At 49.2% G+C, this 24,802-nt stretch overlaps 1 protein-coding gene across 2 annotated transcripts in view; it reads left to right on the top strand.

Moving 5' to 3' along the window:
- The window catches only part of MROH1 (maestro heat like repeat family member 1), a 2,508,022-nt gene that overhangs the window by 636,371 nt on the left and 1,846,849 nt on the right, over positions 1 to 24,802 (top strand). The window lies entirely within an intron of this gene.

The following is a 24,802-nucleotide window of genomic DNA, read 5'->3' as shown; positions in this document are numbered from 1 at the left end:
CAGGCTGCAGGCACCAATTGGTAGGACAAGAGAATGCCTTTTATAGTGAATTGTTCAGAATTGTGACTTAAAATACAGCTTTCCCTTTAAAGCGGACTGTAAATTACAAATCCTTAGACGCCAAACATGAAATTCTCCCTGCTCCCCCCAAAAAAGTTATCACTTATTAAATTAAATACAGCAACCCAATGTCATGATATTGGAGAGGGAGGCCTTTCTGTAGTGAAAAACTAATTTGTGTGTTTTTTCACTACCAGGGCATGTAAAACTACTGAAAATTCCATGCCCAATATTTTAAATACACTGCACCCTGCCCTCTGGGCTTTTTATTGCCTCCTAAAGGGGTGACATATATTTATTAAAAAAAGGTTTGGACCTGGCAAACTGTTTATATTGCCAGGTCGAAATGTCAGTTTAAAACTGCGCACAGGCTGCAAACGGCAGGTGTGAGACAGGTTGGAAAAGGCTACTACGTGGGTGGTGCAATGAGTGCTGCAGGTCCACTAGTAGTATTTAATTTACAGGCCCTGGTTGCATGTACTACCACTTTACTAGGGACTCGCAAATAAATTAAATATGCCAATTTGGTGTAAGCCAATTTTGCCATGTTTGGACAGTAAGCACAAGCACTTTAGCAGTAGTAAAGTGCTCAGAGTCCTAGGGCCAACATACATAAATTCAGTAGCGAAGGCAAAATGTTTGGTAGAAGAACACACTAAGGCTGACAGGTCTTACAATTACTAATCATAACCATAAGAGATTCATATTAGTTTACTCATCCACCAATGTAACCTCTTGTAACAATTGTGAAGTTATATATTCCTGTAAAGCCTACATATATATCGTGTATATTCATAGCCACTTATTCCACTGTTTTGCAATTCAGTTAATATTTTACATTTTGATGCATTTACCGAAATCTAAATTTAAAAAAAAAAAAAAATCGGGCCATACAGTCCATCTTTAGGTGGACTGTTTCCTGCATTCTTCTTTGTTACAATTACGCTAACCAGTCTTTGTTGGTTAGACCCAAAGCTCACTCACTAGAGTTAGAGCAGCTATTGCAGCATTTTTAAGAAACCTCTCCTTTGCGGAAATCTTTAAAGCTGTTTGGAAATTGGTACTCCCTTTCACAAGATATGCATGCCTTGAGGCAAATTCCAAAGCTGATCTCCAAGTGGTAAAAGCTTCTCTACAGAATCTTTTCAGTTAAGTTTTGTGGTAGGCTTTTTCCTTAGCAATTGTTTCATCTTCCTGTATAAGGGATTAGCTTGGTATTTTAGCCAGTCCTTAAAATTAAGATCTTCTGAAGTAGAAGGAACAGTTACTTATTTGTGATCCAAGTTCACCTCCAGGTGAAGATTCATTATAGCCATATGCAACACGCCCTCCTCCTCAGAAAAAAAGCAGAGCTAACTCACCTGCCACCTACAGAGCATGATGGGATGCTTGTGGTCCTGTCTTAATGGAGCACTGCAGTTCTACCAGCCTTTTAGACGTCAACCTGTGGGGCTACATTGTCTATATTTTCTCTCAGCCTTCCTTTCAAAAAAGGCTGGTCAAAGAGTTGTTAAGTTATTTGTAGTAATTTTCTTTTTACAGTTATTTTCTTCTTTAAATAAGTAGCTGCAAATTAGCCAATGTAGCCTTTTGTAGGTTGTTCCAAACATACATTTTTTAGAAAAAGTTTATTTTTTTAAAAAGTAAGCGACTATATTCTTGTAAAAAGTGTATTGGGAATGAGCAAGACTATTCAGTGCTTATGACTGTAATGAAAATTACTTTAGAAGAAAATCTAGAGGAATCTAGAGGAAAATCTAGAATTACAGCTAGCTCATCCTTTCTCCACAGCCTACCTTCACAAAACCACAAAGGTCTTCAACATGGGGGAATTGATGATTCAGTACCCCGGTAAGGAATGTTTGCCCACTTCAGGGTGGGAGTGAAAGGAAGTGCCTTACAGGTGTGGTTCCATTACAGTGGCATCCCCGAGAACAACAAGTCCATATCAGAGGCCAAAAGTGCTAATGTTTGATGGCCTTGGGGAATGGGCGAAGTCAAGATGTTGAAGGAGCAGGGTCCTTAGACTGCTTCTCAGCCCGGGCCCTGTATGAAGCTGCCTTACAACCCCGAAACAACATGGAGGCATTGCTGAGCAGAGAGAGACTTGCCTGATAGCTTGGAGTCTGCTTCTCCAATGGAACGGATTGAATGTAGGGCAGTTGAATACTCAAGAGAAGTGACTGTACGAATGCTCTGAGAACTTACACAGCCAGGAGCAGAGGGGTTCAGAGCAATGGATGTCATGGCAGCGGACACACAGGCCCCAAAATAAAAGCACCAAAAAGCATGGAGAGGATCCGGCAGTGGCCACCAATTCAAGAGCAACACCACCAGAGTCCAGGTGAGCCCGGGGTGTACTGCCCAGTTGCGGATGCTCCAGAGCTGCATGAAGTGAAGAGGGACTGGTACAGTGGAGTCTGAATGGGCTTTAATAATGGAGTCCTATGAAGCTATTCCCAAAAGAATTGCCATCAATTCCAATTCCAGTGAATGGCAAACAGTAATAGAAGCTTTCTCAGGGAAAGGGAAGATGTGAAAGTCATATATTAAATGACTAGAACAACAGTGAAAGACACTAAAAGGGAAAGTACAGTAGTGGCTTTTTGTAGACGTGTAAGGGACACCTCATTGGAAGGCATGCTGGTTAAAACAGTGCTGCATAAAGCAGAAACTTCTAGTAAACCAAACGACACCACCACAAACAGTGAATTCCCACACTGCCAATCCCCCAAGACGCGCCTGTACAGTCTGAGGGAAGACGTAGATCCACTCCAACACAGAAATAAAGTTGGTTGTCTTTATTGGTAGTATGCAGGTACAGGTACCTCCAGCTTACTCTTCCAGCTTCACAGCATCAACAACCCTTACTTTAAAGAGCAACATGCCGTCCTAGCAACAAGCCTTACATTCTACCACTGAGAAGACTCCACACATCTTCCCCCCTACATGTAATAACAAAATAAAAAAGAAAGAAGGAAACATAATAGAAAACATTGCTCCTTAATAACGCTGGAAGACACAATTGTTACAGAAGTAACATTAATTATGTATCATCACCTAAGGAGCACGGCATTTAGAAACATTCCCAGTACTCCAAGCAGTCCCATCCGTTAAAATGTGAATGTTCTTCTTCACCGCTCTAACTTGTATAGGTTGTGTAAATTTGCTCTCACCTTTGATGACAATCCCTCCTCGCTTTACCACAACCCAATCCCCCTCTTTTATGTCGGGACTCTTAAATCCTTTTAGTATTGTAAAAGCTTGCAGCAGTCTTTTGCTACTTTACAACATCATCCTCCACTGCAGCACGATTAACCCACACACACTCCTTGTTTTTAAGCCATCCAGGGACCTCTTTTAGACCAGGTTCACGCCCCTTGAGGGAGATGAATGGAGATACTCCAGTCACTAAATGTGGCGTCACTCTGTGACCACACCAATTTTTTTAGTTCCTCAGACCATGATAAGCCATTAGAAATTGAGAGCTGAATATTTTCCATTATCAAGCGGTTAATTTTTTCGACCATTAGCCTGAGGCCTGAACATGGCGACCCTCTCATGATTAACTCCCAATTTACTGGAGACCAGTTGAACTCCGTTGTCCGACACAAGTGGCTTGGGTATTCCTTCATTCATGAATATTCTCTCCATGAACCCAATTACTTTTTCAGTTTCAATGCAGTCAGTAGATTCAACAACAAACCACCTAGAGTGGTAGGCCACAAGAACCATCCAAAACTTACTATGCGAACCAAGTTTGGAAATGGGACCAAGAAAATCGATCGCCACCTTTTCCCATGGACGCTTGGGAAATTCCACACATGCAAGGGAAGGTTGCCTTACAATCTTTGTTTTATCACTCCTAGCGCACACATAGCACTCCTTAACAACCTCCTCAACATCATTGTCAATGCCCGGCCACCAAAATGACTGGCGGACACGCCTCTTAGTCATGTTTCTATCTAAATATCCCTCATGGGCTATGCTTATTATCTTGCTCCTAAGACTAACCGGTGGCACCAATTTGTTCTTTCTCCACAACTTTCCTTCACTTACACTCTATTCTGTTTCAATATGGCAATAGCTTCTGAAACGAATATCTTGGCAGTGACTTTCTCTCCATCCTCCTGATACACAAATCATGACTTGCTGTAACATCTCGTCATTCAACATGGCAGTGTCCCACTCCTCCTTGTCAAAAGCTTGTTCTTCATTACATCTGATCACATCCACTCCATCTTCCAAATCTTCCTCCGTAACATCCACCGGCATCCTAGACAAATAATGAGCCACCAGATTTTTCAAGCCCCTCATGTGCTCCACGTCAATGTTATACTCAAGCATTGATAGTATCCATCTGGAAATTCTGGGGGTCACATTGCCTTCCAGACCTCTGCCCCCTTTAAACAAATGCATCGGAGGTTTGTGATCAGTGCAGACCTTAAAAGGCAACCCCCAAACAAAATAACGAAAGTGCTTAATGCCCCAATAGCATGCCAGAGCCTCTTTCTCGATTACAGAATGACACTTCTGCGCCTTGGAGCCTTCTGGATGCAAATCCAATAATCCTTTCCACTCCATCATATACTTGGGTCAAAACAGGCCCAATTCTCACAGCACTAGCGTCAGCAGTGATGCACGTTCTATCATTGACATTGAAGTGTACGAGAGTAGGCGCATGGAGGATACCATTTGTTACACTTTTGAACGCCCTATCACAGACGTCGTCCCACTTAAATGCAACACCGTTCTTCATAAATAACCTTAACGGTTCCACTATCTCTGTAAATCCATTCACAAATTTAGAACCATATTCTGCCAGTCCTAGGAAGGATTTAAACTGCTCCTTATTGAGGGGAGTAGGAGCATCATTAATAGAAGAAACAATACTCTTTTTTTGGTTTAATTCCTGCTTCGGATATCTCATGCCCTAAATAGGTCACACATTTTTTCTTTAATCAACATTTCTCCTTTTTTATAGTCAATCCATGACTCTCCATACGCTTCATGATGTTCACCATTCTCTCCTACAATTAGCACATCGTCCTGGAAACACAGAACATTTTTAATTCCAGCAAATATCTGTTACATATCCCTTTGAAACACCGCAGAGGCAGACGCCAAGCCAAATGGCATCCTGCGGTAGCGAAAAGCATCCAGCGGTGTTACAAATGAGGTAAGGTGTCTTGATTCCTCACTAAGATCAATTTGGTGATAGGCTGCATACATGTCAATTACGCTGAAGATTATTCCCCCACCCATGGCAGTTAACATTTCTGAAATGTTAGGCAGGGGTTGCCTGTCTACCCATATATTTCTATTCAAATCGCGCAAGTCCACACACCAACACATTTTGTTTCCATCCTTGGGCGAGACCACAATGGGTCCCAACCACAAAAGGTTCAATAATACCTTGCTGTAATTTGTTAAGTTCATCTTGAAGAGAACCTATCATTAAGTGGGGCACATTCCTTACTTTATGAACGGGCACTGCATTGTTCTTAAGGATAATTCTATGAGAGAAATTCATAAGCTTTCCCAACTTATCAGAGAAAACTTTGGAAAATTTCTCCATCACACTTGTTTCGTAGTCATCAACATTATGAACAGCAGTGGATTTCATTACAAGACCGGAGGCTAACATTATGCATGATCTTTTAATGCAGTCACAAGCAGCCGCACTACATCATAAATAAACAGTTCTTGAATGGAATGAACAGATGGTATGAAAGGCATGTGTACCAAACAGACAGCCTCTTTTAAATGCGGCTACAGGCCCATTTCCCTGATTGACGTATCGGCTAAACTTTTGGGTAGGGCAATCCTCAACAGACTGTCCGAGTGGTCCGAAGAGAATAACACCTTCTCGGACACTCAATACGGGTTTAGGACAGGGAGGTCCACCAGTGACCAATGCCTGAACCTTTACATGCTGACTGCCAAATATACTCTGGCCAGTGATGAACCCATTTATATGGGATTCATGGATCTGGCAGCAGCATTCGATCACGTCAATAGAGGAAAGCTGTGGGATATGATGTCAAGCATGGGGATTGAGAGTGGTTTAATTACCATATTAAGGGAATTACACAGGGACACCACGGCCAAGGTTCGATTTAATAGGGAGGGAGGATTGTCTGACTCTTTTCCCTGTAAGAGTGGAGTCAGACAAGGTTGCATTCTTGCCCCTTTTTTGTTCTCCCTTTATATTAATAACCTGGAGCAGTTTCTCTTGGGGTTAAAGGCAGATTCCCCAAGGGTCGGGGCGCGGCATATTCCTGTTCTGCTTTACGCAGATGACGCGGTTCTGCTTGCACGCACACCTCGAAGCTTACAAATCCTGATAGACGGGTTTGTTAGGTTCATGAGTACACTGGATCTATCTGTCAACCTGGGCAAATCATATGTACTCCTGGCCGGCAAAAAACCTTCCTCTAAATTTACTTATACAATAGGCACCCATACTTTAGAGGAGGTCAAAACGTTCTCTTATCTTGGAGTAACCTTTGATGGTGCTTTGCAGTTTAACTCTTTAGTGGTGGAACGTTGTAGCAAAATGATTGCCTCTAATGGGGCTATAGCTGGATATGGCAGGAGGCTAGGTAGATGGAGCCCGGAACAGGTGATGAACTTGTATGGCTCCGTATCATGCTCCAAAGTAATCTATGGGGCAGAAGTATGGGGCTTTGTGAACACCACTAGAATTCAACAGGAAGAAAACAAATATCTGAAATCTATCCTGAGGGCACCACCAAGTACCGCTGGAATCATAGCTCATAGGGAGCTAGGGAGACCATACTTGGATGACCTGTTAAAACTGAGGCCAATTGTGGCCTGGCTAAAAATATGGGTTAATCCAGATGCGCATCTAAGCAGAGAAATTTTATTGGACTGCTTAGATAGGACCCATTGTATGCGCATCCCCTGGCTTAAATATGTAAGAAACACCCTTGAAGATTTAGGCTTTGGAAACCTCTTCACGAACCCCACATCAATTTCAGCCCAGCACAAGAAACAAGTAGGGGAAATTTTCCTAGAGCGGAAAATCCAATGTAGAGCCGAGGCTGAAGGTGTTAAAAAGACTGTGAGGGCTCATAATCTGGTAAAGAGTGTGGAGGGTATGGAGCCTTATCTGTATCTTGTGCATAATGCACAGGATAGATTTCTTATGTGCCGTTTTAGACTGAATTTACTTCCTTTTATGTTGGCTTCACCAGCAGGTTTCACCACGTCAATTGAACAGAAGGGACCCTGCGGCTGCGACAACAGGTCTCCGCAGGATTCCCTTCATTTTGTTTTGCTCTGTCCCTATTTCTCTATGCCCAGGCGCAGATTTCTTGTAAATATTTTTAAAAAAGCCCAACAGGAACGTGCCAGGGACGCATTAGTCTTCTTGCAAAAAGCCTCTAATCCACTAACATTGTGCTGTATTATGAATTTTATTAAGGTTGCGGTCCGATTAAAGATGACTAGGGGAGAGGAATGAAAGACTTTGGATTTTCCTTTTTTATGATCCTGTATGTCGGTATCTCTATTTGCACTAACTTTGTATAAGGATCTTGATTAATGTTTAATGACTTTTTATCCATGTATATATATGTGCTTTTATGGTGTTTTTTAATCACCGAATAAAGATTATAAAGAAAAGAAATGCGGCTCTCAAGCAGATAAGTTACCTTTACTATTACTCTGTTCTTCCTTACCAATGTCTTTTGATGTAATTCTTAAATTGCTGATGAAATTCTTAAATTGTTATTGGTTGCATTGCTCAGTTCACATGTACTTTGACTTCATTAGGGATATGCTCGCTTTGAAGAGGCTTGCTTTCCCTCCTTTTCCCATCCTCCTCCCTTTGAATTCCAATTTTTGGTCTTCAAGCCCTCCCCCTTACTGATCTGTACTTCATGTCAATCGCTCTCGGGCGGATACGCACTCTACTCTCCTAATCGCGGAGATCGAGTTTTGTTTCCCCACCGCTTTCTCTCCGCGCTGGTCGCGCATCTTCGTTTATTTGCCGCTATTATCTACCCTCTCACGCCTTAGCCACGTCTCCCTGTTTTTAGAGTTTAAATCGAAGGTTTCCGACTGCCGCTCGACCGCCTCATTTGAGGATCGGTCATTAGCAACGCTTGCGCTACGCACGCCTCCCTTCAAGGACCTTTACTCGAATTCCTTCGGTGGCAGCTGTTCTCGAGCGCACTCGTCAGTTACCAGCTGCCACCGGAGACAGTATTGGACCGTATTTGATTTATTCCTCATTCTTGCTTTATAAAAAAAAAAAAAAGGAACGATTAAGGGAGAATTTAATTTATCTTTAAGCTCAGCATTTTATTTTTATTCCCTTTATAATTTACCTTTATCTGACAATTCTACATAACATAATGTCAGATATTGATTCAGATGATGCTGCAGCAAGCTCCCCTAATATTAACAACGAATCCTTTAAAAAAGATTTTAAAAACGAAATGAGGTCTTGTATATTAGATACATTTAAATATTCTATGTCCTCTAAAAGACCCCTCCCCTTTCAAGAGGAGCTCCCTGAGGGACTAACTACTCACAAACTCAGTTACTAACCAGGGAAAGAAAGCAAAAAAAATCTAATTATTCTGAGCCTTGTCTTAAGAGCACCATGGGAGGTCCTAGCACCTCAAATGACTTGGGAGGTCGTAGCACCTCATTCATTATGGGAGGTCCTCGCACCTCAAATTTGAAAGGTGTCCCTAGCGGCACAATTTACTCGGGTGTCCATAGCGGCACAAATTATTCAGGTGTCCCTCGCAGCACGTCTTACATGGGTGTCCCTAGCGGCACAAATGATCGGTGTGCTTATTACATTGCAGACTCTGATTCTGAAAATGAGGATGGTTTTGTTACTACTTCGGATTAATTTGTCCTCGATTTGGACGATGAGGACCTTGAGTTCAATAATGAACTTAATGATGACTCACCATGGGGGCGTGGCCGAGCCGAGCTGCAAGATGGCCGCCGTGTAACGGGGCTCTGCCGGCCGGACAACTAATCCGTCAGACAATCCGACCTTTGCCTTGCTCTTTGACCATCAAAATACACGGCGGGAAGTGCCCTGGTGCAGGGGATCCTAGCGGTGCCACTGCGGTTGAAATCGGCCTCGTAGATCCGGAGCTACTCGGCCGGGCTGGCCGAGCGGCTTTTGGGCGCCGAGTTGGGCGGAGTCTTCTCCTACGCGAGGCCCTGGTCGAAGGCCGAGATCGTGCAGATGCGAGGCGGCTATCGTGGACCCAACTGAGACGCGGTGAGCCCAGCGACTGGCGCCCGAGCGGCTGCGGTGATTGCCGGCCGTGCTGAGACCTGGCCCCTGTTGGAGAACTGGTGACTGGAGGGGGCCGAGCTGGCGGACTGAATGACTGGGCCTACCCGGCGTGGCTGCGCCCTGATCCGGTGACTGGGCCGATGGGCCTGCTGGAGTGAGGAGTTGGGAGAAGTAAGCCGTGGTGCCCGCTGGGTGGGCCCGATCCCCGCCCGCAGGAGGTGATATCCGGCTCCCGGTACCTGCCGACGACCTGCTCTAACCATCGTGTGCCTGCGGGCCGGGGAGACACTGCGCTGGAGAGGCCTACTGGGCGAGTGGCCGGTTAGGCCGCCATTGTTACCCGACTAACGCGGACCCGCGCCCTGAATGGGACGAATGCTGGCCTGGTCTTCCCTACTTGGCGGAGTTCCTCGTGCGGAGGGGGTTCCTGGTGGCCTGCTTGTTGCTTGATACCCCTCACCGCCATTGTTGATAGGTTGCGGACACTCGGGGGGGAACCATGGGGAAATCGGACGCCAAGCAGAGGAAGCTCCCCTTCGAGAAACAGCCTTCCCGCGACACCGATGCGGTGCCGGAGTCGCAGACGGTGGTCCCTGAAACACAGTTGGACCCAACACCGGACGATGATGTCAAAAGTATGTTCCGTGACCTTAAAGGCTGCCTTAAGGAAATTGACGGAAAACTCGACTCCATGGCCCAGCGGCTGGATGGCATGTCGCACAGGGTCGACAAACACGAGGAGCGTATCACGGCGATGGAAGCGAGAATCGCGGACTGCGAGGAGGGCCACGGAGACACCCAGGAGAAGTTGCTGCGAATGGACAAGGTCCTGGAGGTGATACGTGGGCGCAACGAAGATTTGGAAGCTCGCTCCCGCCGAAATAATGTACGAATTATTGGGGTTGCCGAATCCACTAACATTGGCAATATGGAACTATTTGTTGAAGGACTGTTCCGTGAACTTTTTGGAGAGGGACTGTCGGCCATGTTCTTGGTTGAACGCGCACATCGCACGCTGGGGCCACGACCGGTGCCGGGGGCTCCGCCGCGGCCAATCCTGGCCCGGGTTCTTAACTACCGAGACAGAGATACTATCCTGCGGTTGGCACGTGAAAAGGGGGCACTAACTTTCCAAAACATGGCTATCTCCTTGTTTCCGGATTTTACGCAGGCTGTGCAGGCCGCCCGGCGCGAATTCATACCGGCCAAGAAAATCTTCCAGAAGGTGGGGACTAAGTATGCCATGCTGTACCCGGCCAGGCTGCGGATCCATCATAAAGGGAAGCCCATGGTATTCACTACGGCGGCAGACGCGATCAAGTTTGCGAGACAGACGGAACGTTCGCAACGTGAGAAGAGAGATGACCATGAAAATCCGCCGATGGGACAGCTAAGTGACATTGAATAACATGATACAAAGACACGCGCGCCCTCTGCCCAACCCTGAGTGTTCCTGAGACCTGCAAGGGGTGATGGGTCCGCCCCTGAGACTGGGCTGTTCATGCACGATTAACGCTACTGGCACCGTGCGGAAACCTGTGCTGAGAAGCATGCAGGGACTTCCAGGCTGTACCTTGAGATACTGATTCAAATGCTAGGCGGAGATGTCCGGCCACCCGGTCGTTGATAGACTGGGGAGTGAGCCGGTGACCCCACGCCCCTGTGGGATGATTCCCGAGACACTATTGAAAGACAATTCCAGTTGGGGGGGGTGGTGGGGGGGGATGCTATCTCAACCTGATTGGGGGGTTGGAGTGGGTGGGGGGGGTTTGGGGTTATTGTTGGTTGGTTCTACATCACTACACTTTCTGGCTACACCACTACATGACGATGCGGTCCAGACACGGGCAGACTTATTGTGGTTGCGGACTCATAGGACGGGAGGGCGGGGTACCTGCGGGTGGGCCCTTCTTCTGGGTCCCTCGGTGACCACACGCCTCCATGAGAAATGCACGCACAGGCCGCCCTGACCGCATTGCGCTGCCTTACCTGGAATATCCGTGGTCTTAACGACCACCGCAAAATACGCTTGACCCATGCACATTTGACGCGACACCACATCGATATATGTTTCCTACAGGAAACCCACTTGACTCGTGCCGCCGGGGACAAGCTCAGACATGCACGATGGGGAGAGGTACACACATCGGGTTGTTCCAACTACTCCCGTGGAGTGGCCATTCTTATCCGTAAAGGCCTTCCCTGGCAGACGTTCAAGGTGCAAGCTGATTCGGATGGGCGATACATCATATTACTCGGACAGCTCTTTCATATGCCGATCACTTTGATTAATGTGTATGGCCCCAACTCTGATGACCCTGTTTTTTTCCGGAATGTCTGGCACCTGGCGCAAACCCTGGGTGGGGGTGCTTGCTTGTGGGGTGGAGATTTCAATGCTGTACTTTCACTGGAGCTGGATAGGGAGGGGGTGGCACGCACACATCATCCGCTAGCGGCTGGCCTCATCCGTGGCCTTATGACAGATTACACTCTATTAGACACATGGCGCGTGCTGCACCCCGCGGTTCGAGAAGGCACCTGCTTCACCCCGCACAGAGGTGCCTGGTCCCGCTTGGACTACTGGCTATTAACCCCGCAGGTGCATGCATGGGTCTCCGCAGTCACTCACGGGGCACGCACCCTCTCTGATCATTCTCCTGTCGAACTAACTCTGAATGTCCCCAAACCATACATCACACCCTTCACGTGGCGGCTACCACCACATGCCCTGACAGATCAGGTGTTTCGGGAAGAGATTCATCAGCAAATACTTGACTATTTTGAGCTGAATGAGGGATCTGTCGCTTCCCTAGGCACGCTGTGGGATGCCTTTAAAGTGGTGATAAGAGGCCACTGCATAGCGGGGCAGGCCAGGGTCCTAAAGACTATCAGGTGTTCGCTAGGCAAATTAGAGGATCGCCTGCATTCCTTAGAGGTGCAATACTGCTCGGACCCCTCGACGGCCACTTTGGCCGAAACTCGCACAACGCTCACTGAATATCAGGAGGAGGCTGACAGGGAACTTAAGTTCCTGACTAAGCATGCTGTGGCCCGTAGATATGGTGAGGGGGATCGCCCGGGTAGAACGCTCGCCCTGCTCCTGCGCGCTCAAAGACCATCTCCCTTCATTTCTTCAGTGATGACACAGGGAGGGGACACCGTACGCACTCCCCCTGAAATCCTGGATACATTTCGGACCTTCTACAAAGACCTTGCTGAATATTTGGATACTGTACAGCTTATCTGGTTCAATGCGCATCAGCAAGGCTATTTCGATCGGCCTTTTGAGGCTGATGATGTGCGGGAGGCCATAGGCTCATTGGCGGCCGGAAAGGCGCCGGGCCCAGATGGACTGCCGGCGCAGTTCTACAAGGAATACGCAGATCTCCTGGTCCCCCGGCTGTTGGCGATGTATGCGGAGGCGTTCGAGTCGGGTGTGCTCCCTGGGTCGCTTAGAGAGGCTGTCATCATCACCCTCCTGAAACCGGACAAGGATAGCCAACAATGCGACTCCTACCGGCCACTGTCATTAATTAACACTGACGCAAAGATTTTTGCGAAAATGCTGGCCACTCGGCTACAGCCGGTGCTGCCCATCATGATCCGTCCGGACCAGTCTGGCTTTGTGCCGGGCAGATCGACCTCTCACAACCTCCGTACCCTCTTTGGGGTACTACACTATTTGGCCCCACATGTTAAGGCTGCGGCGGTGCTATTGGACGCCACCAAAGCGTTCGACTCCCTGGAATGGGGGTTCCTGTTTCCGCTGCTGCAGCGCATGGGTGTGAGTGCAGCCTTCATTAGCTACATTAGACTGCTTTATACTGGCATCACTGCTAGGGTGAGAGTTAACGGGCTCGTCTCGGCACCCTTTGCAATTCAGAGGGGTACCAGGCAGGGATGTCCCCTATCGCCTCTGCTTTTTGCTATCGCCACGGAGCCTCTGGCTGCTCGCATCAGGCAGCATCACGCGGCTAGGGGCATTGGGTCCTCGTCGAGGGCATTGACGATATCACTATATGCTGATGATATCACGTTATATGTCACTGATCCCCAGACGAACCTCTCCCCTCTGACGGGAGAACTGATGCATTATGGTCAATTATCGGGGGTGAATATAAATTGGGAGAAGTCGGTAATTATGCCCCTGACGTCCGGGACTCCCCGCTTTACTCCGGATTGCCCGCTGAAATGGGCCACTGGCCCGGTGCGATACTTGGGGATTTGGATTAGCACGGATAAACAGCAAATATGGACGGAGAATTATGGACGGGTGATGAATTGGGTGGAGGAGAGGGTCGACCGCTGGAAGCACTTGCCCCTTTCGCTGGCTGGCAGAATTGCGGTGGCCAAAATGGTGATCCTGCCCAAACTCCTCTACCTGTTTGGGAATATTCCTCTACCCCGGACTGCACATTTTTTGCGGCGGCTACGCTCGCAGATGGTGGAGCTTGCCTGGGGGGGTAAGCAACCAAGGGTGGCATGGGAGACCCTGACTCTCCCACAGCGACAGGGAGGCTTGGCAGCGCCGGACTTCTCCTTATATGCTTACTGTGCACAGGCTCAATTCCTGCATTACTGGGCACATCCCACACCGTTTCAACCACATGTGGCGATAGAGACGGACAGAGTAGCACCGCTGCCGCTGACTTTACGTGCCACACACCCGGAGATGCGCGGACATAGACCCGGTACACGCACTCAGGTGGGCATGGGATGGGCTGCGGCGGAGGGCCGGACTTGACCTTCTTTATTCACCTTCTGTGCCCCTGCGCGGGAATCCGATGTGGCCGCCGCTGCGCAGCATGCAGACCGGGGAGCGCGCTGAAGAGCTGGGTCTCCGCACTGGGGGCGATTTGTTTCCGGGAGACACCTTCCTAACTCCGGAGCAGATGTGTAATGCAGAGGCCCCGACGATGCTGGACACGCTTCTTTACTATCAGCTCCGTCACTCGTGCCGGAGGTTGTCTCCTGCGTTCCCGGCGCCGCCGCCGGCCCTGCTTGCCTTGGAAAATGTACTAGCTGTGGAGTCCGGGCGCAAACTTATATCCCGCTTGTATGTGCAAATGCAGACTTGTCACCCCGTGGTTCTTCCTGCGGCGCGGGGCATGTGGGGGGCGGAGTTGGGTACGGATATTTCGGAACAACATTGGGACTTGTGCTGTAAGAATCTTGAGATTTTGTCCCCAAACTACAGGCTGCGCCTGATCCACTTCAAATATATGCACATGACCTACCGTACCCCTAGTCGACTGCACCGAATGGGTTTAAGAGACACGGATGAATGTTGGCGCTGCTACACTCATGGCGCCACCTTTTTGCATATGGCATGGAACTGCCCTACATTGTCGGCATTCTGGGAAAGGGTAGTAGAGATTATATGCAAACTCACTGGCCTACAGATCCCGTGCACCCCGCAGGTCACGCTGCTTGGTATTTTGCACATGATTAAGCCCAAACACCGCAAGCTGCCAGCGATGCTATTGTTACTAGCTAGAAGACAAGTTGCGATGCACTGGGGAGTTGCTACGTCACCTAGCATTCGAGCGTGGGTCACGAGCGCAGTCTATTGTTAGACACAACTTGCCCTGTACTGGGAGCTTATGCCGCTGCGTTCCCGACCTAAGGACATTTGGGGGCCTTTCACACAATGGTTGGAGCAAGCTACACTGCAGGCGCTGTGACCCGATACTATTCCCTAAGGCGGACGCAAGATGGGGATGACCGTACTTCTCAGGGGGACTATTTTGGGTGCTGAACTGGTTTGCGATGCCGCATGCGGGCGGGATGGGACGATCGGCTCCTGTATGCCACGCACTTGATAGTGTAGCACTGAGTTCGTGTGATGGTACCCAAATTGTGATGAGCTGCTCGATGTGGAGGCGTATCGTCATTGCTTGTCATATGTACACAATAGTGAGTGATGTTGTTTTAAGTTTGTTTTTGAAAACTGCAAATAAAAAGAATTTTAAAAAAAAATGATGACTCACCATCCTCATCTGAAGAGGCCATCCTGGACCCTTTAGGAGAGGAAATGTTTTTGCCACTTAATATCTCTCATCCTAGAAGCTCAGAATGGTTCAGTTAAAAAATGGCTCAGGAATACCCTGGAAAGTAAGACTCGTAGTACCCTCAGGTCGGAGTGCCCTAGACCATCTTTTCAAGATAAGGTCTGTCAGACCGCTAACCTTGACCCCGACTTAATTAAGTTTATGTTCAAACTGGGAAAGGACCCCAGAAAGGGTATCGAGAAGTGCCTGAAGGGCTACCAGGATTGCCTCCTCGACATCCTGGGCCCCCTAACCAGAATCTTAGATGCAGCAGAAGACTCTCACATCAACGATACTCCTCTTGACACTGACCTGGTCAGAGGCTGGAGCCAACGGGCGTTAGTACTCCTCGGCAATGCTAACTCTAGCCTTAATATTGAAAGAAGGAGAGCCCTTCTCACTAAAATGAATCCCAAGTTGGGCGACATGGCCGAAGAGGAGCCTTCATTAAACCCTAAGAGAATCCTTTTTGGTGAAAATATGATCAAGTCCATTGGTAAATATGTCTCCACCTTCACCGCCCTGGATAAAGCCCAAAATAATATGAAACGTATTTTTAATTCGAACCTTTTTGGACGGGCTGGAAGAAGGGGCCTTTCTTCTGGCCAAAGCTACCAAAGGCCTTTTTCAAGATTCAGAGGCTCTGGAAGAGGGTTCTTCCAATTCAACTTCAAATCCAACCCTCCATTCTTCCCCCAAAGAGGGAGAGGCTCACGCTACAGAGGATCCAGGTCCTGCGCCATGCCGGTTACTCAAAGTAAGTACTCCTATTCCTCCTTCTTCTTTCCCTCCAAAGGTAGGGGGCAGGCTTAAATTCTTTAACGAGATTTGGGAAAGTTTAACTCAAGACCCATGGGTTTTGGAGACTGTTCGGGGTTTCAGAATAGATTTTATCAACATTCCTACACAACCATCTCTCCCAAGTGTCCTAACTCTTTCAGAGCATCAACAAAAAATTATAGAAGAAATTTTCTCCATGCTTCAAAAGAGCGCGATCTTAAAAGTCCCTTGGAGTTTAAGGAAGTTGGTAAGCACACTCTTTCTCGTTCAAAAAAAGGAAAAAGGCTGGAGACCAGTCATAAATCTACGAGATTTAAACAAGTATCTGGTCTACAGGCATTTCAAAATGGAGGGCATCCATCTCCTGAGAGACCTACTTCTAGAAGGAGACAGGTTGGTCAAATTGGATCTGAAAGACGCATATTTTACCATTCCAAGGGCCAAGGAACACCAGCCCTTTCTTCAATTCACTTGGAACAATCGTCTTTCAATTTCAAGCCCTACCTTCGGGCTTTCTTCTGCCCCGTGGTGTTTCATCAAGATTATGAGGACTATCACCTCCCTTTTGAGAGAAAGAGGTATTCGCTTAATTATTTTTTGGGTCGACATTCTCACTATGTCCCAACACTTCTCGCAAATCCTCAAAGACCTGACGACTGCAATGGATCTCATAGAGAGTCTAGGCTTTATTATAAACTGGGAAAAATCAATCCTTACCCCTTCCAGATCCCTGGAGTTCCTCGGCTTTACAGTGGACACAGAAAAGTGTCTTCTTTTACGTCCCCCCCCCCCCCCCCCCCCCCCAAAAAAATTGCCAAAATCCGCAAAGAGATCAGGTTTGTTTTAAAACAAGATTCACTGTCTCTAAGAGAATTAGCCAGACTTTTAGGTCTCCTCTTATCTTCCATTTAAGCCATCTTCCTGGGACCTCTCAACTGCCAGGCTCTTTGGAGAATAAAAGGGAAGGCTCTCAGATCTGGCCTGTGGTACGGAGACCTTGTAACCTTAGACCAGGAAGCCAGGTCGGAACTATCTTGGTGGCTGGAAAATTTGAATGCCTGGAATGGCAAAGCAATCTTTGGCTCGACTCCAGAGTTTGTTCTGAAATCAGATGCGAGTCTCCATGGCTGGGGCGCTCACCTCCTCGACCAAAACACCGGTGAAACCCCGAAACCGGTCCTAGGATGCTTGATTCCGGTCGAGGGAAGACATGGCTTGGCAGTTTGGGCTGGACTGTTCCCATGAGGCACAGGGTCAGACTGATTTGCATATGGCCATGTCTGAACTGGGGTGGCGTGGTGAGCAAAATAACGATGGATTAAACCCAGATCTGTGACTGGGGGTGAATGTTTTGCCAATGTGCAACATTCCGTCCTTCATCTTGTGTGTTTTGCTGGTCTCTTGCAGAGACATCACATAAACTATTTGGAGCTTACGGCTGGCCTTTACGCTCTGATGAACTTCAGACATTCCCTTCAAGGGAGATATGTCATCCTTGAGATGGACAACATCTCCGCAGTTTCTTATATCAGCCGCCTAGGTGGGACCAAATCAGCAGACCTCTCCGACTTAGCAAAGAGACTCCCGGATGTTTTGCCTAAACACAAGATCGCTCTGAGGGCAGAGTATCTCCCCGGAAAGTCAAATATTCCCGCGGATTGGAATGCAATTCCTCCTGGACTTCAGCGATTGGAAACTCGACCCGAATGTCTTCAACGCTCTAAATCAAATTTGGGGTCCAATGGATGTGGACCTTTTTGCGAGCAGGTTGACTTTTCAGTTGGAAAAATACTTCAGCTGGATGCTGGATCCGGGCGCTCTTGCAGTGAACGCCTTTTTCCAGGTCTGGTCAGACCTTCGGGGTTACGCTTTTCCCCCCTTCGCGATGATTCAGAGGGTTCTCCAGAAGGTCAGACAAGACCCATGTTTCCTAGTCCTGATAACCCCCTTTTGGCCTTTTCAGGCCTGGTTCCCAACGACCCTGGAATTGGCCTGCAGCATTCCTTTCCTCATTCCTGCGGTCTGGTTACAAACGCAGACGGAGAAGATCACCACCTAATTCTTTCAGGGATTTTTAACCTTCTTGCCTGGAAGGTGTCAGGAAATCCAATGAGCTCTCTGGCCTTTCGACGTCAGCTGCTACTCTCCTCGGAGAATCTTGGGCCCAGGAACGCATTATAGGTACAACAACATTTGGAGAAAATGGTTTCTTTGGTGCCTGGAGAGGGACTTGGATCCCGTGGAGGACCCTATCGTACACGTAGTTAATTTTCTTGTCGAACAATTCGATTTGGGTCTTTTGTATAGATCTATTAATTGTTATAGATCAGCTATCTCTGCTGGCCACTCACTTATCAATGGTAAGACGGTAGGTAAAAATGTTATTGTTTGTAGAGTCATGAAGAGTATTAGGCTGAAGAGGCCTCCTAGAGCGAAGTATCAATCCATGTGGGACGTCAAGGCTATTTTAGATCTCTTATCATCTTGGCCTGATAAGAGATAAACGCAGGCCGTATCTGTACAGCCTTTCCGGCGTGTAATATGCTCTGTTTATAAACTTGAAATGTAGAAGTCTATGCCTGCCATGCAATGATATACGGCGTGTACCAGCACAGCAATATGACCACATGGCATCGTCTATCACTGTGTCCAGGTCCCTTTGCCAGGCCAATCGAGCCTTAGTATATTTCTGGGATCTCTGTGACATAGCTATGCAATATAACTTGGACGTCATCCTACGAGGGCTATTGTGTTTAATAAGATACGATAATTCCGGAACCTCAGGTTTTTGCTTTGTTCGCCATAAGTTGGCAGGGTATGCTCAGACGTGAGTCCCTTGCTCACTTTGCCACTGGATTCAAGCAAGCCTGGCTGAAGACGGCTGAAATGCCAGAAACCGGTCCTAGGAAGCTTGTTTCCGGTCCAGGGAAGACATGGCTTGGCAGTTCGGGCTGGACTGTTCCCATGAGGCACAGGATCAGACTGATTTGCATATGGCCATGTCTGAACTGGGGTGGCAGAGTGGGCTAAAGAACGGCGATGGATTAAACCCAGATCAGTTGACTGGGGGTGAGTGCTTGCAATGTTCAACACTCCGTCCATCATTTCCTTTGGTTTTTGTTTGGTTCAACCATATCATCTCCTAGGTGTTGTCGCCATGCACCTCTGACCCTGTGAAATTGAAACCGCTGTAGCTGAGTATAGGTCTCCAATGTCGACGCCACTTCATCCCACGTTTTAGCGATACCATCCTTAAAAAAGTCTCCCACCAAGTGTATACCTAATCCACGTAGGGACTGTACCACCCCGCGTTCCCTGCAAGGGGACAACCAGACCACCCAATCAAGGGGCATGGCCGGAGAGTATAACAGCGCCCCCGCAGTCTGCTTTAGTAACCAATTCCACGCATGCCGAGTGGTATTTAATGAATCTAAGAATCTAAGAAACCCGTTCTGCGATTGGCAGGCTCAAACATGGCTGCAGGCAACGGGAGAAGCGCTGCAAACAATCTCTCAAGCTTTAGATATGGAATCGTATCATCGCTGTGTACCCAATTGTGTGCCTGTGCTTCCTGTGCTATCCTGTAGTATAGTTCCATGTCAGGCGCCCCTAGGCCCCCCCATATGGTAAGGCAGCGTCAAGACGCTCCAACACACACGAGCTTGCTTCCCCGCCCACGCCAGCCGCAGCAGAGACTTGGTCAGCCTAGCAAAAAAGGTACGTGGCAGTACCATTGGAATATTGGAGAACAAAAATAAAAATCGGGGTAGTACCACCATCTTTGCGATGGATATCCGACCCATAAGTGACAGGGGGAGTCCGATCCAAGTCTCCACGTCATCCTCCAGTTTATCAATGGCTCTCCCATAGTTCTCAGTGAAAACTACGTCAGAATCCCTATGCAGTTGTATCCCAAGGTATCTGACAGAGTCGTCCGACCACTGTAGCGGGTACTCCATTTCGAACGGGGTGGTGGACGCCGTCAACGGAAATGCAATGGACTTGTTCCAGTTGACTTTTAGCCCAGATTGCCCCGAACTGCACAACCTCCCGCAGCACCGGCGCCAAGTTGCTGTCCGGCTCCCTGACATATAGCAAAGTGTCGTCTGCATATGTGGAGACCACTATTCGATACGATGGAAAGCTTACGCCTCTCAGGCTGTGGTATTCACGTAGGGCACGCGTCAACGGTTCCGCCACAAGGGCATATAGTATGGGGGACAGGGGGCAGCCCTGGCGCGTCCCCCTTGAAATTGGGATAGCGTCCGTGACCAGGTCACCCAGTCGGATCCTAGCAGTAGGTCCCTTATACAGCACCCCAATCATTTGCAAAAAAAACGGACCCAGTCCCATTTTGGTCAGGACCTTACGCATGTAGGGCCACTCCACGAGTCGAAAGCTTTCTCCATATCTACAAAGACTGCAAGTGCCCTCGAATCCTGTCGAACATGCTGCAATACACCGAACACCATCCTAAGGTTGTACGTGAGGTTCCTGCCCGGAACAAACCCTGCCTGCTCCGGAGCAACCAGCTCAGGCGTGAGCAGCGCAAGGCGCGTGGCTAACACCTTCGCAAGTAGTTTAGTATCGACGTTTAACAAAGACAGCGGTCGATATGAACTGCACTCCTCCAAATCTTTACCTGGTTTGGGGATAGCAACCAGAATGGCCTCCCTCATGGATGGAGGCATGTGGCTGGTGACACACAGATCATCAAACAGCGTCGATATATGCTGGAGCAGCAAATCTATAAAGGACCGATAGAATGCGACCGTAAGGCCGTCCGCTCCAGGGGTGCTATTTGCCTTCATACCCGCCAACGCCTCTAGGATTTCGTCCCTCTCTATAGGAAGGGCCAAAAACTCGCTATGCTCAATAGAGAGGAAGGGTAGCTGAATATGATCTAAGTAGTCTTGTATGCTTTCGTCCATATTAGTCTGTTGAGAGGCATACAGGTTAGCGTAGTAGGACTTGAAGCGCGCGGCTATGCCCGCCTCTTCTGTCAGTATTGCCCCATCGTCCGATCTAACTTTAGTAATTGCTGCCTTGCATCTACGGGCTTTTAGCATATTGGCTAGTACAGAGCTAGGCCTATCACCCTCCCTATACGTTCTGGCAGTGGCATACTTCCCTAGATGTAGCACTTTTGCGTCTGCCGCCTCATAGTATTCTGCCAACAGAGCCTTCAGCTCTTCTGCAATGTCTTCCGATGCTTCCGACTGCTGCCTAGTCTCTACTTCCCCCAGCTTGCGCTCCAATGTTGATAACCTCTGCCGGATAGATCGCAGCACCCCGGAATGCAAACAAGGGATCAAGGAGTGAGTATGGGGGGAACCGCCACTCAAATGGTGGTATAGTCTTCCTAGGTGTAGCCAATGTAAGCAATATGGGAGAATGATCCGACAAGTGCGGAGCTGTGTGATGAGCGATGTCGATGCCAGCCAATAATCTATACGGGTATGCAGGTTATGGTAAGCGGAATAGTGCGTAAAGCCCCCCTCCGCAGGGTAGAGGTCTCTCCACACATCTGAAAGGGCCATACAAAGCATCTCCCTCCTAATTGTCTTAGCTGCTGCAGTCTGCAATCTGGTCGGACCACCCGATCTATCAAGACCTGGATTCATAACCATGTTGAAATCCCCTCCCCATAGCATGTATGTAATACCGTAGTCCTTGACTCTGTTAGCTAGTTCTGTGTAAAACTCAGGGCAATCATAGTTAGGTCCATACACATTAACCAATAATAAATCCAGTCCCTTACCCTGATACCGCGACAGCACAAACCTGCCCCCACCATCCGCATACAGCAGTTGTGCCTTGCTATCCGACTTAGGGTATAACTAAGTCAACACCCCTCTGGCATGGGTTGTGAAGCCGGCCGTATGCGAATTACCCAACAACCCTCTCACGCGTAGCATCTGGCTCCGACTGGGGAGGTGCGTCTCCTGCAGGAAAGCGATATCTATATTATGTCGATAGAGGTAGTGCATTACCTTGCGTAGCTTCCGGTGGTCGTTTAGACCTCTCACATTCCAGGTCACCACTCTAATGGAGCCATGCAACCCGCTCATTGTAGTGGCACTAGCCATGACTGTCCCGTCTGTAACATTGATCGTCTACCGCTGTGTGTCGTATATGACAGTTACGGAGAGAAAACCATAGCAAAGCATACTGACAGTTCAACCCCTTAAGCAAGAAATAAATTAACTGTAACCCCGTCCCCTCCCTCCTCCCACAGCAGACCCCCCCCCCAACTCGGCCTTGCCGCGTCCCATCTAGGGACTACTCTCACCACCCCCCTCCCAACCCTGAATAACTTGACCCCAGCAAAGGGTGGAATGCACTCGCAGGCGGAGGTCGCTCAGTCCTCAGAGTAGGACAACTTATCGCTGTAAACGCCTGCCCGGCCTCCAAGCGCAGCAAACCCTTCTCTGCCCTATCGCCCCATCCCAATCTCCTCGCTGTACTCCCCTCTGTATCACCCGCCGCTCTCAGCTGCATGCCCTACTAGCGCTTCCCCCTTTCGCCCATCCTACGAGGTGAGCTGACCGCCAGTGGCGGGGTCCAACAGCCCGCCCTAACTCCCTCAGTCATGTCAGATGTAATAATTAGGAGGCCGTTGTGCATACAGTATGACAGTATTACAGTAAACTTTTATCTCAACTACACTGTACGCTTCTTGCCCCCCCCCAGTCCCTCCCCACCAATCTCACTATATATTCCTGCCGAAGAGCAGAGTAATTAGAAACAATGCTTGCCAGTCCGCCATTATCAGTCCTGCTGTTCCAGCGTGCTCTCCGGCTCCTCACTCTGCTGTTGCTTCTCCGGCTGCACCGCCGTTCTCTATTCCAGTCCTTCAGCGCCTTGTGAAGTACCTTTGGGTCCAGAAAGATGTGCGATTTCCCCTGCCTGTCAACACGGAGCTTAGCCGGATACAACATCGCGTAGTCCAGACACATTTTACGCAGCTCGTTTTTAGCACGGGCAAACTGCCGTCTCGCCTCTTGCACCTTGGCAGTGAAATCAGGATAGAGCAAAATGGTCGACCCTTCGTATACTAGTGTCTTTTTTTCTCGCGCCGAACGAAGGGCTGCATCCCTATCGCGGTAGTTCAATAGTTTCGCTATGATCGGCCGCGGCGGAGCACCCGGAGGGGGCCTAGGTCCCAGTGATCTGTGTGCTCTTTCCACCACAAACATCCCAGAGCACACCTCCCGGCCAAGCAGTTCAACCAACAGTGTCTCCACAAAGCACTCCATTCGCCCCGTTGAGTTCGTCTCCGGCAGGCCCGTAATGCGTAGATTACAGCGACGGGTGCGTGCCTCAAGATCTTCTGTTTTATCCTGCAGAACCTTCAGGAGCCACCCGAGCTGCTTGTGGTCCGAGTCAAGTCTGTGCCTCTTCAACCTCCACCAGGCGCTGTTCCGACTGATCAAGTCTCTCCGCATGCTTATCAATTTGTTCCCCCATATGATCCATTCTATAGGAAAGTGCGTCAATCTTTGCACCCAGGGAGTTGATGCCATTCTGCAAACCTCTCTCCATGGCAAGCAGCAATCCGCGTAGATCCTGCTCTTCTGCCGGCGGGGCCGAGGCTCCGCAAGCATCGTCCGTCACAGATGTCTGGGTTTTGGCGCGTTTTTGATCAAATGTCAACTTCGGTTGGGACTTGTCGGTCTTGCCCATTGCAGCGGTCGTCGCCAAGCGGCGTTGCTCCCAGCGACTCGGACTGTGTCAAGTGGCGCCCCCTCGTGCGTTCAGGGGTGGAGTGCGCACCTCCCAACGCGATCCACTCCAACTTCAGATCCCGGTGGGCAACATCCAGTGTAAGTGCAGCGCCGTCTGTGGCTCTCCTCCGTTGCGCACCGCCTCCAACTTTAGGCCAATTCCCGTCACGACCTGCAGGCTCGCGCCAGCCTGAGCCGATCGCCTCTCACAACGCCTAGCTTATCTGGCTTCAGGGGTAGTCGCCGATCTCTTTTTCACCTCCGCTCCACACAGCCGCCCGTCGCACGCACCACCGCAGCGGCTCGAGCCTTACCGCTAGCCAGTCCGACTGCTCCGGCTTTTCAGTGCCACCGCCGCTGTATAGGCACCCCGCCTTCCTCAGCTCTCTGTGGCGACAAGAACCTCCATGCCTCACTGTGATGCCGGTACTGGCGCAGTCCCGCAGGCCGTCCAGCATGCGACCGCCTTCATCCCAAAAGCGCTTGCTTCACTTAGCCCCATGGCGCTCCACACAGCGTGAGGCGCCTCACGTGTTGCTCCTAGCCCGAGCGCGCACTCCTCTTTATGCCACCCACGCCGCTCACTGCAGCGATACCAATGGCGGCGCTTCTTCTGTCTGCCCTTCCAGGCCTAAACCGGCATATCCTCAGGGGGAACCGCTCTCGGCTACTCCTCTCGTGCTGCCCCTGCGGCAAGAGAAGGTCACTCTCCCCTACATCACCGCTCCTCGCTCGTCCCGCCTCCGTATCCAGGGTCGGAACCGGGTGGGCAGTGCGTCGGGCCGTCACCTCTTACTGTCCCAGGCCGCACGCAGAGTGACGCAGGCCCGCAAGCCATGGACGCGACGTTCGGGGATCAGCGGCCTAGCACGGTGCAAATTTTCATCCGC

Source organism: Triturus cristatus, chromosome 5_1 (genome assembly GCF_964204655.1).
Source record: "Triturus cristatus chromosome 5_1, aTriCri1.1, whole genome shotgun sequence".
NCBI classification, from domain to species: domain Eukaryota; kingdom Metazoa; phylum Chordata; class Amphibia; order Caudata; family Salamandridae; genus Triturus; species Triturus cristatus.
Note: the sequence above shows the minus strand (reverse complement) of the source record. Positions and strands in the feature narration are given on the sequence as shown.